Source organism: Tursiops truncatus, chromosome 10 (assembly GCF_011762595.2).
Source record: "Tursiops truncatus isolate mTurTru1 chromosome 10, mTurTru1.mat.Y, whole genome shotgun sequence".
Lineage (NCBI taxonomy): Eukaryota > Metazoa > Chordata > Mammalia > Artiodactyla > Delphinidae > Tursiops > Tursiops truncatus.
Genome location: NC_047043.1, coordinates 90,664,395 through 90,680,515, shown reverse-complemented (window position 1 = coordinate 90,680,515; position 16,121 = coordinate 90,664,395). Strand labels below are relative to the sequence as shown.

The following is a 16,121-nucleotide window of genomic DNA, read 5'->3' as shown; positions in this document are numbered from 1 at the left end:
AAAATGAGAATTATTTTCTTGGAGAATTAAGCAACTTGTAGTAAGCTTCAGCAACTTGGGATAAAATATGGACAGGTAACTGATTTTTGCTTCAGGACTTTTAAGTCTCCAAAATCTAACAATCACCCATGTTAGCACTCATGAGAAAATTCTGAGTTCAGAAGTATTACCATCAACATGTGGCTGGCAATTAGGTTATTGTACCCTTCAAAGGAACAATAGAAATGAATTAGAATAGCTGACCGGGCAGTTCTTCTGTGTAAGGCACTGTTGGGGAGTAGGGGGAAGCAGGCGTCATAAGTGGAGGTGAAGTTGTATGCAAAGCAGTGGTGTCTTGAGACAATTGTGAGCATTTCTTTTCACATCCAAGTTTACAGACATCATGTTGTTAGCTTACGATTGGTCATGGTGAGTGTACTTTACACTACAGAAATTGGCAAACACTACGAATCAGGCTCATCTTTTTGGAGAGCTGACTGTTAAAACATTTACCAGCACACTGCTGGTGTCAAGGCACCAAAGTAGCAGAGGCGGAATAGGTACATGGAATCAGAACTATTTCATTGTGAATGAGATTCAAGGTCTCTAAGGTAGGAATGGAAATCAAGACAGAAAAGAAGGATGGTGCCTAGCTATGGAGGGCTTTTTATGCTTCACTAGGAAGTATTCTCTCAATTTATTATCCTTGTCAGAGACCTAGCAGAAAACAGAAGGTACATTCAAAACGAGTGAATAAAGAAAATTTTAAAAAAGGGACCATTTACAAGGCATGGACAAGGTTAAGGTAAACTCACAAAGGGTGGCCAAACACTCCTGAGCTAGCTACTGCACGAAGCAGAAGTCAACAAAAACCAGATGGCAGAGGACCCACTGGGACAGTCCATACAATCTGATTCTCAGGTTACAAAGCAAAGTGGAGTAGGGTGGTTCTGGAGGGGTATGGAAAATATCCAGCACAATCTCATTATCAGTGGGGACCACTAAATGTCTTTGCAGGGAACTATGGGATCATTTCTACAATTCATAAAGATTGATCCACCGGCTGTGTGTAAGACAGGAGAGGGAACATAATGGATATGGGGGAACCCACTAAGAAGCACTTTCAATAAGCTAAATAAGAGGTAATGAGAAGTGAAATTCGTAAGACTTAAGAAGATCTCAAGAGGCATGGAGAGAAAAGTAGAATAATAGGGCTTCCCTGGTGGCGCAGTGGTTGAGAATCTGCCTGCCAATGCAGGGGACACGGGTTCGAGCCCTGGTCTGGGAGGATCCCACATGCCGCGGAGCAGCTGGGCCCGTAAGCCACAACTACTGAGCCTGCAAGTCTGGAACCTGTGCTCCCAACAAGAGAGGCCGCGATAGTGAGAGGCCCGCGCACCGCGATGAAGAGTGGTCCCCGCTCGCCGCAACTAGAGAAAGCCCTCGCACAGAAACGAAGACCCGACACAGCCAAAAATAAATATAAAAATAAATAAATAAAAGATTACTATTAAAAAAAAAAAGTAGAATAGTAATAAAAGTGTTCAGGGAACCAGAGATGTACTGCTATAAAGCACAGTACAAAGATGAAGGATAATGGCATCTTACTGAAAAATAAATGACTGTCTCCATCATCTCCTTTGATAACTATTTGGTGATAGTGTCTGAATTAAGTTATATGTCAATACAAAGATGAAGCGAAAACAAATTATTACAGGGGCAGCATGCTAACTCAGTGCTGAAACGACCTCTGTATTATGAACCATAATTGAGATCAGGCAGAAAAGTAGATCTCTCCATGGAGGACAAATCAATAACAACTAGGTTTTATGGTCATTAGCACCCTAATGAAATTACTTACCATCTAAATCTCTTGGAGGATCTTGAACACTCAACATCAGTCACGTCTTTCATGTTAACACCCGGCCAGATGTGGCTAAGTGCAATTTACATGATGGAGACCAGGAACAAGAATGATATTCCACACATGAAACATTTGCATACCAAGCAAGAGGGTTTTAAGATAACCCTAAACTAGTATTTAAAAATTTACATCTGTGGGCAACACAGTTGATGTGTTGTCAGTTAGCTAGTGTCTTAATCAGGGGTTCATCTATAATAAAAGGAAATGTATTACGGGGGGAAAAAGGCAATGGAGAGCAGGAAATAAAAGGATGTGTATTAGCTTACTAGACACTGTGTCACTCTCACATACATTTTATCTTTAACCAAGAGGTGGAAAAGTTAAGTAACATGCCCAAGACCACACAGAAAGGAAGGAGAGACTTTCTCCTCCTGTGCTCTTTAGCTCTTAGTCTTGGTATGTCAGTCCAAATATGTCAAGGCATTGGCATGCCACTCAGCCAGCTCAGGCACCTGAACCCTTGCTCCTGCAATTCTTCTCTCCAGGAATTCAAGCCTTCTGTTCTCTTCCCCTTTCCATGACTAGATTCAACACATCCCATCCCTTCTGTACATAATGCAAACTCCCGCCTTTGCGGAACTTCATAATAATCTGTCTTGTCTGAACTCTAGTGTACTTTCGAGGAAGGGGGAAAGGAAGGTCTGAGATTAATGGCCTCCCTTTTGCTCTATTCTAAGCCTCACGGGTCTTCTGTTTCTCAAACCCATCGAGTTTCTTCCAACCTCCAAATCTTAGCTTACAAAGCTCCCCCCTGCACCCCACTGCCTGGCTAATTCTCACTTATGCTTGGGATTTTGGTTGAAATGTCACTTCTTTAGGCAGGTCTTCTCTTAGAAGCCTCCATGTAATGTTCTATTCTGGCCTCATGAACTTCTCTTTCACTGGACTTAACACAGCCATACTTTTACATTTCCTTGTGCGATAATCGGATTAATGCTTTTATCCCCCCTCAGAAGGCAAGCCCCACATAGGAGGGGACTGCATTTCATCTGTTTTGCTCACCACTGTATCCCCAGCTCACACAAAAAGATCTGTACAGAGGTGATGCTGTCAGTATTTGCCAAGTGACTGAAGTAAATGACTGTCATGTTCTAAGCATTATAGCAAGAGCTTTCCCACATATCTTCAGAGCAACCCTGTGGGGTCATATCACTCCTCCATTCTACAGATGAGACAGCTTGGGGGATCAGACAAGTTAAGTCTTTTAACCAAGATCACACAGCTAGTATGTGATAGCGTTGAAATTCAAACCCAGACCCATCTCATCCGAGCCCCTCTTTTTTTCTGTTGTTGTGGAATTTCCACAGATGATCACTTAATTATTTTGTCTCATCTCTATTCATTCTGTTTCCCCAATGAGTCTCAAAGCTTATCTGGGATGGAAATAACACCTTGTACACTTTTTTCATTCCTCCACATCACCCTGCTAATAGCACTGGATATTCTACATGCATTTAATGAACACTTTTTGATTAATAACACTTCCTTGGCATTAATAACATAAAAGCATCCTCAAATGATTTCAGCTTTCTATAATAACCTGTCTAAAATAGTAATGTATTAACATCTCTGAGTATAAGCACAGGTTTAAGAGCTACTAATTTCTACCAAACTATTTAGGAAATAATTTTTTTTTTAATTACGAGAAGAAACAGTGTGGCAAAATGAAGAAGACATATGATATGGAAATCCCTTTCCTCTTTCATCCCCTGAATATTTGTAAGTGTGTTTTCCATGTGCCAAGTACTCTTCTAGGTGCCAGGGACTCAAGGCTGAGTAAGCCATAGCCTTTCCCTTAAGGAGCTGTTTGGTGGAGGGGTGGTATCACTATGATGTGAATAAATAATCTTAAACTAAGATAACACACTATGCTTGAAGTGAGGACAAGGAAATGTGGGAAAGTCAAAGACAGTGTGACTAACTCAGCCTGGAGGAAAACCAGAGTTAAAAGCGCCTGGTCCTATACACTAACTGGCTGTGAGATACTGGACAAATTCTTTGTCTCAGGTTTTTTCCTTATCTTTAAACCAGGGATAATAGTTGCTATGCCGTCCTCTCAGCACACTAGAAAATGCTGTTTATTGGCAAGGGTAACCTGAGGTGACTAACTGGGTGGTACTGGCTTTCCCCAAGGGCTAAGAGTATCAGTATCTCCAATTACCTGTAAATGCACCCAGCTACCAGTTGGGAAGCTCTGATTAGAAGGATTAAACAGACAATGAATATAAGGTTCTCTGTATATAATTATTATTTCCAGCCCTCAAAGAACTCAAAGAAAATGAGGCACTTAATTGTATTCTAACACTCCCATTCATGAGTAAAGGAGAATCTGCTGGCTGAAACAGGGTAGAGGCTATAGGAGCTAAATCGTAGCAACTTTTTCCTATGTCAATCTACCAGGGGCCTTCTTAAGAGTCACCTGATTTGGCTTGCCTGGTACTTCCTCTTGCTTTGTGACTGACCTGTTCCCAGGAGGACTCTTGGTTACACTGCATTGGGTTCTAATCTGCTCCCAACCAGGAGCTTTGTAGTTTGGTCAAGAAGCAAGAAGATAAATGTTATGAAGATGGTGATACACAGAATCAACAATAACAGTGGTAGCAGCAGGATTTATTGAGCATTTACAAGATGCTAGCCATTGTTCTAAGAGTTTTATATGCCTCAACAACTTTATTATCTAACAGTGGGTTTCAGAGAGTTGAAGCTTTTGGGTCTGTTAGTTCTAACAATGTCTTGAATTCAGCTCCTCTTTGGGGAATGATAGCTCTGAACTGAACCTTTTCTCTCTGGTTAGAAAATCTGATTCTATGAATCACAACTTAGGGGTATTATAATATTTTCAGAGAGAGTGGATACAAAGCAGAATCTAGAAACCAAAAAGCTTTAATGTATTCATCTGTTTGCCACTTCTTTCAAAGTACATCCGCTGACTCAAGATTTCTTGCATGTCTGGACAAATATAAAGCTCTCTTGGGGTTCATCATAAAAGGTGACAATGGTGTGAAGTATCAAGTCTGACTCTTCTTGTCTGTTAAAATACCTCCACTTGCCTCCAAAAGAGCATCCAGACACAATAGCAGTCAGAATGCCAGATTTCCACATAATAATACCACTACTACCCATTGCTACTATTTACTAAGCACTTACCTTGGTCCAGGAAATGTGCAAAGGGCTTTAAACACATGATCTCATTGAATGAATCCAATGATTCTATAAGGCAGGTTCTATTATTATCCCCATTTTACAGATAAGGATACTGAGGCTCACTGAAATCACTCCAGGCCACAGCTAGGATGCAGTTTTGGAACCAATTCTTCCCAACTCTAAGACCTGCCTATTTATCCACTCTCTTTGCCCTGCCTTGGATTGTACGTCCTGTAATACTATGGCAGGGACTCACATTGTTCTGATGCATCACTTGGATGCCAGAAGGATCTCTTAAAGCAAAACAATATTTAGAAGCAAATCTCAAGTAGTTTCTAATATTGCTAGCAGCTTTAAGCTCTTGTAAAAATCACTCAATACTTTTCATAATATTCAGCAATCTCCTTATCTCTGCAAATATCAAAGTAACTTTTTTCACAATTAATAATTTGACTTCTTTTCTCTGTGTAACAGAAAGATGTTTTTCAATTTTTAGAAACCTTCTAAATTTAGATGATGATATAATTCAATATGCCATGTGATGGTACTGGTTAGGAGAATGCAATCTTTAAGTATGCATTTTCATCTATTTAAAATACTTATCTTAAAAACAATTTAAAAACATGCTGTTAATAACTCCAATGTAATTTTAAAGGATAATTCCATGATGATTGGTTAAATAAAAATATCAGATTTTAAAATTTAAAGTAATAAAATAGACATCATGTTTTATTTTACAAACCTTACTTTGGTAATGGAATTGTAGAATTTTTAGAGCCAGATGGGCTATGAAAGCTAGTCTAGTCCAATCCTTTTGTTTCGTAGCTGCAATTAAAGAGAAAGAAGCATAGCCGAGTGCTTTAACAGTGCAGTTGCAGAGTCGGACCCAAGTTCACATCCCTGCTCTGTCACTTACCAGCCCTGAGACTTCATCTGTCATCCAGACTTCATTTGTCATCATTCTTGAAAGTGCCCTGCTTAGAAAGCAGGACTGCTATAAACTGAGAATTCGAATAAAGGACTCTCTTCTCTAAAACAGATGTATATTCTATTCATTCATTCATTCATTTGATAAATAGTTATTGAGTACACACTAGTTTGTGGCCTTGGGCAAGTTACTTTATTGCTTTGTGCGATAGTTTCCTGAGCTGTAAAGCGGGTGTCTACATTATACAGTAGTTGCAAGGATTAAATGAATGAATGTGGGTAAGGTGTGTGAGATAGTTCCTGGCACACTGGAAAGGCACAATAATGTTGGATAGCATTACCTTTCTCCTACTGCTTCTACATTCTATATTAGGTAATATGGTGGGCCCTGGGGATGCTATTTGGGAGTTCTATGTAATATTTTCTTCCTAAAAACTAAAGCATCTCATGTGCATGGAGTGAATCTCTCATTCCATTGCTCTATCCTGAGGGTGAAGCCATTTGGAAACTTCTTCACTAGGGTTCTATTTTGACAGTGTTATCCTTCATGCATGAAAAGAAAACTATCCCACCAGTATTTGCCCACATACTTTGTGTTTTTCCTTCAGATGGTTTTGAAGAGACTCAAATTTTTCACCTGGCCTCCCAGGAGAGAAATGATGAGTTTGTGGGTATGTGCGGGAGGTCAGCTGGGATTCCAGAGACAGACTATCCCCATAGGATACAGCAAAGCTAATTGGTCCTTTGAGGGGTTAAACCTGACATGTAGTTCTCCCTGCAAAGAACTACAATCAGCTGGAAGAACAAGTGGAGAAATCCAGTTAATTGCCACTCCAGAGTCTTCAGTGGTTCTATCATGCTTGGATAAGTTAATATACATTCCATTAGTGTCTCGGAAACTCTCAGGTCATGGCTGAAGTCCTACATAACTCTCGCTCATGATCTTGGAAATCACAGAATTATGAAGATGAAAAGAAATTTGAGCAGTCAGGTAGCTTCTCAGTCTTCCTTCTAACAAGAAAACATTACTCCATTGCAGAGAAGTGAGAAGTAGTTAAATCTTTAAAATCTTGAGAGAAGGCTCTCCCCAAAGCTCATTTTTAATGTGCCAGTCTTAATTAAAGCAAAAACATAAATGTCTCAGTATGGAATCTAGTATGTCATGCCTGTTGTATGTGGGTGTGCATGTGTGTGTATGTACACACTGGTCATCGTTCTCTGGGAGGAAAGTTAAAATACCCCTGCCAAAGAACAGAGCAAAATCAAAGGCAGAAAGCCACGCCACTACTGCATCTCTTTTCTAGGCAGAACATCCTCAGTTCTGCACACACTTTCTGGGTTATATCATTTTCTTACCCTAGCATCACTCTCCTATGAACCTTTCTTCCCAGCTTGTCACAGTATTTTTTTAAGCTTCTAAGGTCAGCTTAAAATAAAATATTAGAGGGAAGGTCTGATTCGTCCTTAGGTATCTGGGAAACCCAGCTTAAGTTTCTCTGCATTATACATTATAATTGATGCATCCAAAATCCTTGCTCTTTTTGGTAACCCAAGAGGTACAATGCTGAATCACTGTCATATTATTACCTGTTCTGACTTCACGGTCCAGGAAGCAGCCTTGGTGTGAATGGAAAAGGCACTGGGTCTGAGAGAGGCAGTGAGGCTGGTCTTATCCCAGCTCCATTGTTTCCCTAAATGTGTCCTGAGACAAACTGAACTTGCATTAGGAAGAAGAGCCTTGCAACCCCTCTTCTTTTATAGATAAACATTAGAGAAATATTAAGTGACTCGTCCAAGGTCACACTGAATCTCTCCATGGCTCTGATTCCTTAGTTATTGAAAAAAGGGAGAAGGAATGATAATACTTGGTGTCTCAGATTGCGGCAGGTCAAACGAGATACATATTTAAGGACTCTGCAGAATTTGAGGTTCTAAAACATGAGGCATTATTCACTTTGTCAACTCAGCTACATCTTCTCTTTAAGCAGCTTGTACAGCCCTATGTTTCTTGCCAATGACATTCATTCTGTTTCCAGCCTCCTCTCCTAATGACTCAGGACACTCTGAATTCTGAGTCCTACGAGGAATTAAGAACTCCATCCCCAGTGTAGAGTTCCCAACAAACTTAAGGCGTCTACCCTCTTTCAAACAACCATCCAACTCACTTATGTTCAATGAGGTTAGATCTAAAATTGTCTCCTGCTGAACACTGCTGTTCCAGGTGATAGCCCGTTCTGGGAATTGATCAGAATGTTTCTTAAAGCTTTTGCTGGCAGCCAAACTTTGAACGAAGGCTCCTACTTGTGTACAGATTCTGTAGCTCACACTTTTACCATCACAGCATGCTTTACTGTACTTGCCAGTCTCCTTTCTGTAACCTGTACGAGACTTAAACTCACTGAGGGCAGAGCTACTTCTACCAGAGCAGGATTCCTCAACCTTGGCCTGACTGACATGTAGAGCAGATACTTCTCTGTTGTGGAGGGACTGTCTGTGCATTTTAGGATGTTTAACATCATCTCTGGCTTCTAGCCAGTAGCACACCCCACCCTCAGTTGTGACAATAATTGACAAAAATGTCTCCAAATGTCCCCTGAGGGTGGGGGGTGCTCAAAATCATCCCTAGTTGAAAGCCTCCATGCTAGATCTAGCCAAGTGCTTTTTCATACCGGGCACTCAATAAATACTTAAAATGCTTATGATGGATTAAGCATACAAGATGCAGAAAAGTCAAGCTAATTTCTTTCGGTTTTAGTCCCTCTTATGATGCCTGGTACATGGCTGGTGGTCAGTATATATTTACTGAGTGTGCAAGGGTTCTGTAATCCTAAGCAGCTTCCTATATCCCAAGTAAAATTCTTTCCCTCAAGAGAGTCCAAGTGAGGTGGTGGGGAATTGTCCTATTAGGGGGAGAAAATTTTTAAAAGAACAAAGCAATATCTCAGTTGTGGGATTAGGAACCAGAAAAATCACCTTGCCGTGTCCCCCAGACCTTTAGCGCTCCATTTCATCATGACGTATAGGGCAGAAATCAAATTCTTTGCAGTGGTAATACTAGAAATATCTACCAGTGTTCCTGGATCCTTTAAAACACAACTCGGATAGGGGCGTGAAGCACCAGGAGGGATGCAGGACATCCAGAAGGTCACACATTCAGTCATTGGTGTCAGAGCTGGGAAATGAGCCTGTGCCTTCCTGAGTCTCTGTACAGTACTTGATTACAGTGATTATTATAGATGCAAATTAAGACTTATTACTATTGTGAAATAACAGTGCAGGTTAGTGATATTCTTTATTGCCATGCTAACATTTTTTTCTAGAGGGGAAAATTATAGGCGTGAAACCAATTAAGCAATCTTTCTTTCTTTGTAAAGCTTTTTTAGTTTTCCTAAATGAAGATTCTCTCTTTGTGCTTACTGCTTAATAGCGCAGATTGATTTTTTTGTCCCCTAGGTCTTACTGAGATAGATGCTGTCCTTTTTTCCCTGTATGGACCAAAAATGACGATGCTGATACATTATCTCACGAAGGGCAGTCATGAATAGGAGAAGCAAATATTTTGAAATGAATATGTAACAGACATCCTCCTGTAGAGGTTAAGCATTGTTGGAAATGCCTCCCTTGGACATCTTTGCTAGTCAAAGTCTTGCGATTGCCTTTTCCTGGACCTCACTGTAGGATGGCTCTTCTCCCATGATTGAAATGGTGGCTCCAGAAATGGACAACAGATTAATCTATGTATGCCTCAAACTTTAGATAGTTGTCCTTTACTCCCAGGTCAACATAATATTTGCAACAAAAAGCTTTCACGAAGAAGTATGTCAGGTCATGTGTATATTGTTAATGTAACTATGGTAACCAAAAAATGCCACCAGTGTGTCTGTTTCATATACAAATGAGGGGGCAGTTGTGGAGTCCACATGTCTGCCAGGGGTATAATAGATGTGAGCTAGGATGGCCAGAAAATTACAAGACATTTATATTAATCAGAGCTTTCAAATAACATTTCAACCCCTGAGCTATGAAGAGTGTAAATGGAAGGCAATAAGCCATCGTAAACACAGTTTTCAAAACTAAATGTTGTAAGTCAAGGCAGCAGCATCTTTGGAGGGTACCGTCAAATCAGAGCTGACAGACCTCCAGTCTGTATCAATGCAAGTTTAAGCCTAGTTTCTGTGCATCTCAGGATGACTTTTGGTATATTAAGTGTAATGGTTCCATCCAAGTTAAATGTTTATGTCAGTTGTGGTATTGAAGACACACACAGCTTCCACAAACCTTTTAGCAATCTCACTAATTATGGTAATTAGTCCTTCCAGCCCTATTCTCCCAACCTTGTCACGATACAAATGAGGAAACTGAGGGTTGGTGGGGTTAAGAAGCTGATCTAAGATCAACTGGCTATGACTAGTTAGCTTAGTTACCAACCAAATAACTGATAAAACTGCTAATAATATCCTACCTTTGTTAGACCTTTTGGAAATATTCAAAAAGTAAAAATAAGAATAATAATATATAAGCCTACATATTGTTTCTTAAAAAAAAACTCTAACATAAAACGGCATATGTTTTAATTATTGAATAATATGCTTAATATGCTTAACACTTCTATAGGGTGGCCATAAAGTCTGAAAATATATACTATATTATTTTATCATGTATTGTAATTTTAATGGCAGTAAACAATTTATTATTCATTTGTCAATGTTTTGAGACTTGGATGGTACATCCAGTGATATATCCATAAAATAAGTAAAACAAGAAAATTTAAAAGGCAAACTTCATTTAAGAAGACTTGTAGAATGAATGGTTCCCTTGGTCACTAAAGTATTGGATTTTACATATAGGGTTTAACTTTTGTCTCTATTCTGCACTTTGAGCCAAAACAAGAGAGAATACATGTTTTTCTGACTTCATCTATATAATTATAATTTCATCTTGAATAAAATATTAATCAAAGCTCTATTCATGAGTTAAAGATACTTACATTGTTCCCCCAAACCAAAATATAATTATGAATCTAAAATGGAATTTGCTTTATCTCCAGATTGTCTTAACCCAAAATAGGTGTTCAGCATAATAATTCTGAAAAGTTAAATACAATATTTGAGCAAGCTTACATTAGTGCTCAAGCAAATCATTCAAAGAACTATTATTTTGTAGCTTAAAAATAAATGATAAGAAAGCATTATGAAAGTCTAGTAAAAAGTGACACCCAGGTCCTATAATTTACCATACTTTATTCATGGCTTATTTATGGTGACATTAAAAAGTCCGCCATTCTAATTATTTATAATCATGCCCAACTGGCTTGGGAAGTGGCATTATAATTCTGTAGAGACATATTTTCTTTAGTACCTACTGGGTTTGTTCCCATGAGTGTCACTGGTTTAGAATATGTGATAATTGTTCTAACAGTTCAGGTCAAGAAGCTAGCCTTAGCAGGGTGTAACCAGAGAGAAATCAATGGTTGAGTTTTTCCCTGCTTTTTGGGAATTCCAGACACTGCCCAGAACTACCTATATTATTGTTCAGAACCAGAGTCGGCAGTTGGATCCGGTCTAAGATTTTATTTAGCAGAGTGATCCTTTTCTAATAATAAGTACTTTATTACTTTTATTTACCAAGGAGTAAGCCCTAATCTTCCCTTTCATTAGACTTGCAGAACAAAGATTTCACACAGGCAGGTAACAGCCGAAGTAAGTCCTCACAAAATATGAGGCTTTGGTCATTTTAAACTTACATTTGTTTCAAAAATACCTAGATGATAACTTTACAATAAAATGGCTTATTGCCTAGTTTAGAAATGTCAACTGCATTGTACAGGTAGCCATCAAGTCCATAATAAAGACAAAATCCCAGGCTTAAGTCACATAAGAGTTTATTATAGTGATTTGTTACTTTCTGACTTCTAGATAGCTCTAAGACAGAAAATGTAATCTTGGCTATAACATTTTCTTACTTAAATTTGACTCAATTCATTTTTCCCCTCCTGGGAAAGTACTGCTTTATATGTAAAAAAGTCACTGAACCAGCGAAAATAACTTAAGGAAACATGTAAAACAGCAGACTAACATCTGCTACCCATCCTCCACCCCCACTCCACTGAGTCCTCAAAACAATGTTGTCTTGTTTTTTTTTTTTTTTGGTTGTATTTTAATGTCCCTTTCAGTGAATATATAGCATACAGTGGCAAACGCTGTTCAGTGAATAGGTTCTTTTTCCCTTCAACAGTGTTTGAGACTGACAAAAGAAGAGGCCACTGGGCTGGCCTGTCAGTAGGTATAATCCCTGGGACTCACGTGTGGCCCACACTGCCCGCCTTTTGTTCACCGGCTGATCAGTGCCAGGAGGTGAGCAGTGCAGTGGTCTATTAGCTACTCTTAGACAAGGCAGAAATGTCCCTGTTTTGGGGTCTATTGCATGACTGCCTCGCTATTCATTGTTCTGTCCTGTGACCGGAAAACCCCTCAGGTGACTAGGAACGTGATGGTTTCATCACCTGCAGTTCTACAAGTTTGGTGCTTGTTACTAAAATGATTTTGACTGGACTATGGACATTCTAATGAGAGATTCCTGTTAGTCACCTACAACTATCTTCTCCTATATTGTATATTTCTGAGGATGGAGAGCAAATGTGAGCAGGAGGTGGGATTACTAAAAGAAAAAGAGAAGAAACTCTAAATAAAAGTTGAGGGGTCAATTCAGAAATTACTTGAAACCACCAGAAGCAAAATTAAGTTACTGTCTGCTTCATATAACCATTTTGCTCACTAGTTCAGAACATCCAGCTTGAAATTGCACAAAAACACACAGCCAGGTAAAGAGCAAGCAGGACTTGAGGCTTTCAATACAATAGCACTCAGGGAATTTGGCTCCTGAATAAAGGTGTCAGCACGCCTTGGAATTCCCAAAGAGAAAAACTCACTGCGCCTTTATTCCATTTTCTTAAGGTCTATTGTTAACTAAAGACTCCTTGTCTTTTCAAATTCCTTCATGTGAATGGATGAGGCCAGACATCTGCCAGGATTCGCTCACATTTGCATGCGAATCAGAGACTTCGGGACACACATGGCCCTGGAGCCAACAACACCACTTTTACTCTAGACTTACACTGATCCAAGTACCTTCCTGAACTTTCCAGTTCTCCAGTCCTAGCTCTTAAAAATGAAGTAATGAGCGTATTCGGGTAATATTAGTTCTTTAGACCATCGTGGCAAGGCAAACTGCGAAACAAAACAACATACTGTCTTTCAAAAAAATCCTACAAGCAACAGCTCAAGTCAGTAATACCTGTCCCCTCACTGAATTCCACTTTTTCTTTATTTTCTGGGTCTGGGAGTGAAAATGCTAATGCTAATGGTGGCATGAGATTTAGAAAAGCGTCTCTTTTCCTGGACCCGTGGCCTTTTCCTCTGTGGTTCGAATGCCTCAAAACCATTCTCACCCCGGTCATTCATTCATTCATTCAGTTCCAGGCACTGTGGCTACAGCGGTGAACCCAGCAGTCAAGGTCCCCTGTCTCCCAGAGCAGGTACCACCGCCGAACCTCCAAGTGCGAGTACGCAGGCCGGCTCCCTCACAACCGTCCTGGGACGGGTTTTCCCACCAGTCCCGAGTGCGCCGCGCCCCTCCATCTACTCGATCTTTCCACTCTACCTGGGCTTGCCAAGCAGGGACTCCCCTCCGCGGAGGTAGTCGGTGCAGGGCCCTGGGAAGTGCCGAGTCGGCGGCTGCCCACACCCCTCTCCACGCAGCACAAAGGACACTCGCTGGCAAACTTTACTCGTCATCGACCCCGGCCGCGCGGGGAACCCAGCACCGGCTCCGTGCCTCGAGCGGACCGAGGCTTCCCTGACATTTCAGCATCCTTGGCAAGCCTCCTGAGGCTGCCACCCCTTCTGGACTCAGAACGTGTAGGATGAGGTCTTTTCCCCACTTCGACCGCGCGACAGTTGAGCAGATTCTTCCCAATACCCTGACTTCAGTACACTCGATGCTTTGTGAATTACGCCCCTTGTCCCTTTCTTTACCTACAAGGCCACCGCCAAAACATCCTTCCTCTTTTCTCTTTCCACAGCCTGCCACCTTCTTTCCCCTTGTCTTAGTCCTCTTTCCAACTCCCCGGGCCCCCTCTCCGCGCTCTTCTCCGGCTCCGGCTGCCTTCCTCAGTTCACATTCCAGCAGCCCTCCTTCCTCCGGATACCCGGGCATCACCCTCCCCCGCGTCGGTCCCTGAAATCTAGCAGGCTCGCCTCCTGTCAATGTCTTTTGCTCGCTTCTGTTCGGCCTTCCTTCCGAAGTATCGTTCTCCCCGACCCCAGTGATTTTTTTCAGTAAGGAGGTCACTAGATTCCGGTTTCCCCGACTTCGTCATTTTCCCCAGTTTCATGAGCCGCGCCCCCTCGTACCCCTTAGGCCCGCGATCTTGTCCCAGGTTCCCCAGACCCTTCTCCGGCCCGCCGCACTGCCAAGTTTGCCTCGACTTCCCCTCGCTGCCGCCCACATCTCCCGCCGCTGCCCGGCTAGGCAAGCGCACTTACCCCGAGGCCCGGCTGGCGGGGGTGTCGGGGTGCGCACGGACCAGGCACCGGCGGTGGCAGCAGGAGGAAGAGGAGGAGGAGGAGGAGGAGGACCGGCTGAGCGGCGCCTCCCTCCCAACCCACAGGCACTGGCTCCTTGGGGGGCTCCCGGCAGAACACCAAGACAGGAGGCGAGGCAGCCACACAAGCAACAGCTGCTGCGCGGGCCTGGGCTCAATCCGGCTCTCGGGGGCCGGGGCAGGGGCAGTCAGGATTGGGAAAAAAGGCAGAAGTGGGGTGCAGAGGGCGGGGCAGCGAGCGTCCAGGTCCGGAGGACGGCGTCCGGGGCGCCTAGGGACGCCACCGCGCGGATGCCGCTGCCCGGGCTGACGCCGGCGGCCCCTCTCCCCGCCCGGAGGGCGCTGCAGGCGCGGACGCACTGGCCTCGCCTAGCTCGCCGGCTTCTTGCCGGCGCCCTCGGTGCGCCCGGCTTTGTGCTCCCCGCAGCCGGCGTGCACCTGGTGTAAGCAAAAGCGGTCAGCTGATGGGCTGCACTCCGATTGGCTGCTCCACGGTCTCCTCCCCTCCCGCCCGACCCCCTTCCCGACCTCCCCCTCCGGTCCTCCGGCCCCCCACGCCCGCCCCCGGCTCAACCCAGTGCTGGGGCACCATCTGTAGCCCGCCCAACAAAGGCGTAGCGCCGCGGGTCTCAGGTGGCCCGGCCTCCCTGCGTCGCCGCCGCGGCCGCTGCAGGCAGCAGCGGGCTGCCGCTTTTTGTCTAGGGGACGACAGGCTGCGGCTGGGTTAGGCAGGCAAAACACATTGCCGTTTCTTAGCAAAAGACACACCAGAAAAAAAAAAAAAAGCCCACGCTAGCAGGCCAGCTAGGCACAACGGTGCCAGATCTGTGTGCAACGTAGAACTTGGGCTCCGGGGACTGAGAAGCAGATAAAATTCAACCCGACAGAACCAAGTCTCAGTATGAAATCTGACCCTTCCTCCTAAAATGAATGGCGATTCCTTGTGCTGTGTGTACATGCCTGGGTGTACGTGCACGCGGAACTGGTCTGAGCCCTTGCCGCGGAAAGAGAGTATTGTGGCACTTAAATGAACGGTGAAGCAGCTTTTTATTTAGGGAGGCTTTCAGAAAACGTTTCTGAAACTTTGTAATTACAGCTTTCTGATTTGTTAGGTGTGAAAGTTGTGTTCACATAAGCGGAGCGCTGAGAATATAGTCTGTTTGGAGAGGGGGGTGTCAGAGAGCAAGGTGGAGACGGGTTTTTGGAAACTGCTCATTAACCTGAGTTTCATCTTCCAAGTGGCCAGCTTAGATCCAGACTCCAGAGAAGCCCTTGGTGCTTGTTACTGGGGGATCTGATTTAAGCTAGAGCATTATTAACCTCTCAGTGCCAAGCACCTTCACGCAAGAGAATGTGGTGACATTTCCTCATGATGTCCAAGCTTAGAACTTCTGGGGAATTAGGGCGGATACATTCATTATTATAGAATCATCTTTTGAATTCCTTGAAAACATAGTAGAAATTTAACAACAATAATCTTATATCTTGATTCCTATAGCATTTCTTGGTGTCTTTCATAGATGTCTGATAAATATTTGATGCTCT

The 16,121-nt window shown here is 42.7% G+C and overlaps 1 protein-coding gene across 2 annotated transcripts in view; it reads right to left on the bottom strand.

Moving 5' to 3' along the window:
- The window catches only part of LRRN1 (leucine rich repeat neuronal 1), a 36,781-nt gene extending 22,119 nt beyond the window's left edge, over window positions 1-14,662 (bottom strand). Inside the window, exon 1 of one of the 2 annotated variants that reach the window (XM_033865304.2) lies at window positions 14,518-14,662. The gene's annotated coding sequence lies outside the window, so the exon portion shown is untranslated. Of the gene's footprint in view, window positions 1-1,840; window positions 3,452-14,517 lie in introns of those variants that run through there. The other variant, XM_019947460.3, reaches the window with a different exon arrangement.
- Window positions 14,663-16,121: the final 1,459 nt, after the last annotated feature.